Here is a 4,415-nt window from a genome sequence, read left to right on the forward strand (position 1 = left end):
CACGAGCTGTGACTATTCTATTGATCACACAAAATTTGATTCTTACAATAAATCTGGTGAAGGGTATTTATCTTTTCTGACGAGCGACTTGTCTAAAATATCTTGACATGCAACCACATACTAAAAGTAGTCTATCACTTAACTCGACTTGACTCAACACTCCAACAGTTAGCTCTCAAGAGTTAGTAAATTGACCCTTTAGTTTTAGCCAACTCCTCATGTGAGAGTGATTAACCTATTTTAACAATAAAAAAATTGAAAAAAATCAAATTTTCAAAATTAAAAAATATATTATATTTAAAAAACATTTTTTTATAAAAAAATTATACAATGACCCACCATTTTATTTTTTACCTAATATTACCACGAAGATTTAATAAGATTGCAAAGCAAATAATAAATTATATAGCTACCATTTCGTATACCTAAAAGTCAGAAATGGGAGGCGGATTTGAATATACCTAATATTCATCGTAGATAACTGCAATATAGCCTGCCTATGCGCAAATATAGTAATAATATTGAGAGCAAATGCTAAATTATAGAGCTATCAATGCCAGATAAGGGGTCGTATACATAAAAGTCAAAAAAGGCAGGAGGGTTTGAAAAGAAAAGAAAGAAAAATTAAGTAGATTTGTATTAAAAAGAAAGAAAGAAAAAAAATTAGCGCTGGCAGGAGGGTTTGAAAAGAAAAAATTGAGTAGATTTGTATTAAAAATAAAGAAAGGAAAAAAATAGCGCTGTCGATTTGACGGATAGATTGTCGTTTTATTTGTGAAAAATATAGGGAAACTCCTATTTCGTAGACTATAGAAAAGTAAATGTTCGCTGACATGCCAGGCATTTACCTTTTGCCCTCTCTCACAGCAGGCGAATAGAGATAGCAGCCTGGAGAAAGAAGGCGAAAAGTAAATCCCTGACATGTCAGCCAGCATTTACTTTTCTATAGTCTACTAAATAAGAACTGCCAAAATATAGTGCCGTGATGTGCATCGGCCACCTTCAAACTAGTTCACTGCAAGGGATCCCGGATCGCTTAAATATGGGAGCCATCTTTCTTTTGGCCCTGCAGACCTGATAGAGGAAAGTTCGTTATGGATTTTCATTGGTTGCCTCAAACTCTTCCTCCGCCTCTGCCTGCAACATGGAGGGCAACGGCTGGATATGGGGCTCTCATTTTCTTCTTGTTATACTGGATATTGCAGCACAAGGGTGGAAGGAACGGAGGAAGATTGCCTCCAGGACCCCATCCATGGCCAATCATCGGAAATCTCCACCAAATGAAGAAGCCTGTTCATCATGCTCTGAAAGACCTCGCTGACAAATACGGTCCCATCATGTTTCTCCGCTTGGGCTCTGTCCCCACCGTCGTAGTTTCTTCTTCCGAAACAGCCAAACACTTTCTGAAAACTCAGGATTCCATATTTGCCAGCCGACCTGCAACTGCAGCTGGGAAGTACTTATCCTACAATTTCAAGGGTATGCTACTGTCTCCCTATGGAGATTATTGGAGGCAAGTGAGGAAGCTCTGCGTGTTGGAACTCTTTACCTCTAAGAGAATCGAGTCCTTCAAACATGTGCGAGAGGAAGAGGTGTCTGCGATGACCCGGTCCATTTGGGAGCAGAGCCAGAGCGGCACAATTGCTGTGAATGTGAGTAAGGCCATGCTCACCCTCTCCTCCAATATAATTTCTCGAATACTGTTCAGGAGGAAAGTTTCTGACGATGACATGGGAGCTGATGGCAAAGGATTTAAGCACCTGTTACTAGAGTTGTCAGCGACTGCAGGAGATCTCAACATTGGAGACTTCATTCCTTATTTGGACTGGATGGACTTGCAAGGCATCAAGGGGCGTATGGTGGAAATAAGCAAAACATATGATGCCTTCGCTGAGAAAATTAGAGACGAACATCGACCAGGCAGAGGCGGAGGCGGAGGCGGAGGCGGAGGCAGAGGCAGAGGCAGAGCACGTTAAAGATTTCGTGGATGTGTTGCTGCAGATGACAGCCGATAACAATCATATAAAGGGAGACACCAAAGCCAGACGGGAAACAGTTAAATCGATTATGTTTGTATGTAGCAAGGAAATCTTAAATCGAGTTAAACAGTTCAATCGATTTTTTTATTATTGTAAATTTAGGAAATCTTTTGGAAGGTCACATAATTGACGTCCCTCTTTACTACCCTCTGCCCTGTCCTTCAAATTTCAAAATATTCATAGAATCCCCTCAATCTAGATGCAATTAAATTAAGTTCAGCAATTCAATATTACATTGATTTTCCCATTGGTTTGTACAGGACATACTCATCGCTGGAATGGAGACGTCGGCATCCACGTTAGAATGGACGATGAGTGAGCTGCTCAGACATCCCCATGTCCTGAAAAAGTTGCAGGAAGAGATCTGAGCTCCCCATTGGGTATTGCAAGTAGTACGGTGCACTGTTCTCATTCACCTTTGTTTAAATTTCGGAAAACGTGGCAAAGTAAACGGATCCGATGTGCGAAGGATGAAGTTCCTCCAATGTGTTGTGAAAGAGACGCTGCGATTACATCCACCGGTGCCGCTAGCGCTTCCCCATGAATCTGTAGAGACCGCGACCGTATGCGGATACAATATACCTAAAAAAACAACAGTAATGGTGAATGTGTGGGCTATTGGAAGGGATCCCAATGTGTGGGGGGTGGATGCATTGGATTTCAAGCCGGAGAGATTCATGCATGAATTGGGTGAGCATGATAATGTTATGGATTTAGTGACAGGCCAATCAGATTTCAGGATGCTTCCCTTCTCAGCAGGGAGGAGAGGGTGCCCAGGGGCCACCATGGCTATTCCCATGATTGAGCTTGCACTGGCTCAGCTGCTGCACTCTTTTGACTGGAGAGTAGATGGTGATCCATCAGAGCTGGATATGACAGAAGAAGGTGGGTCTTCTATATCAAGACAAGTTCCACTCTTTGCTTTTCCAAAAGTGAGGAGGGAAGGTCTTTGACTGTATGTATGCTGACAAGTATCTGTTTGTGGTACCTAATTTGTATGGTTTTATTAATATAAAGAATATGTCAAGATATTTTCTTTTAACCATGATGAATTGGAGTGATTTAGCAATTTGGGTAAAGATTCAGCATCAATTTTTCAGGAATCAATGAATATAATATCAAGAACAACTACAAGTTAGGAGAAAGGTTGAGGTATTCTTCCAACCTTATCATAATGAGTGACCATTTGACTTTATTGAAGAAAAATACAAACCAACCCATTTTACTAATTACTCGTTCATTAAAAAAAATATATCAAAATAATTAACGAGTCCGAAATATCGATTTATATTCCAGATTTGTAAATCCATATTTTTCATTTCGATTTAATATTGAAAAAACCAATGTGTTTATCAGCGCATGGCAAATGTTTTGGCCAAAGCTAAAAAGAAATTCAAACATAAAAATACCAGGAAACACAATTTCGTAAAAACCAAAAATTCACAACCCATTTGGTGTAATCTCGCACAATGGTGATGAAAATCCTGCAACAAAAACAGCTTAAATCTATAATTTTCCCTGAAATCAATTTCTTGGCCTATTCAAAGATGGGTACCTCCTCCTACAAGACCAAGTTCACTGTAAACCCCGACCATGTAGAATAGCATAAATTAATTTGTTTTTTACCACGACCAAAACTGCTCCAGACTCCTCGCCTAAATCTATTTACATGGCCTGTGATGATTATAAATGAGTGTGATTCTGTGAGTAGACATGTGGAAGACACTGAAATATTAATGGAGAGAAGAAAGGGAGTACGATCCCCTTTGTCGTAGATAAGCCTTTCTTCACAATCCTGCACTCCTGGCCCCCTTACCGTGTGCAGCGAGCGGAATTGATCATTCTGTAAATGCTCCAACGAAATGAGAATGAGAAGGGTAGGTTAGATGATATCTGAGCTCCTCATTGTCTATTGCACGTGGTACGGTGCACTGTTCTCATTCACCGTTCTTTAAATTTCATAGTCATTGGTGTGAAGGGAAAATTGTAATGGGGAGAACGAATCATCTACCAAATTAACATCCTTTGACTTAAAAAATCTCATTTTAAAACAAACTAATAAATAATAATATTCTTAAAATAAATTAACCAACAAATCATTATTTAAAAAATCAATAAAATTAAAAATGTGATATATTAGTGGAGATATCCTAATAGATTATATGAAATATCACTACAATAATAAACCTAATCCAAACCACCATAAATATAAAAATTTTGTTAATAAAAAAACATAAGTGTTATTCAATCTGTTATCTAGAATAAAGTAGAGAAAGTCTATCAAACTAAACATAATCATAATAATGACTCACTTCAAAACCTCAAAAAATATAATTTCAAATCTCTACATGAAGTAGAGAATGTCTATAAGATGGG

At 38.5% G+C, this 4,415-nt stretch overlaps 2 pseudogenes across 1 annotated transcript; both read left to right on the top strand.

The window, feature by feature from the left end:
- The first annotated feature begins 1,039 nt into the window (after nt 1-1,039).
- On the top strand, nt 1,040-2,426 carry LOC149253213 (cytochrome P450 750A1 pseudogene; annotated as a pseudogene). The gene is made up of 2 exons (XR_016266148.1): nt 1,040-2,073; nt 2,300-2,426. The product of XR_016266148.1 is annotated as a cytochrome P450 750A1 pseudogene (transcript).
- Nucleotides 2,427-2,509: 83 nt separating this feature from the next.
- Nucleotides 2,510-2,992, top strand: LOC149253214 (cytochrome P450 750A1 pseudogene; annotated as a pseudogene).
- The last annotated feature ends 1,423 nt before the right edge of the window (nt 2,993-4,415 follow it).

Source organism: Pinus tabuliformis, chromosome 7, assembly GCF_031772625.1.
Source record: "Pinus tabuliformis cultivar Carrire ecotype Pingquan chromosome 7, CPIR1, whole genome shotgun sequence".
Lineage (NCBI taxonomy): Eukaryota > Viridiplantae > Streptophyta > Pinopsida > Pinales > Pinaceae > Pinus > Pinus tabuliformis.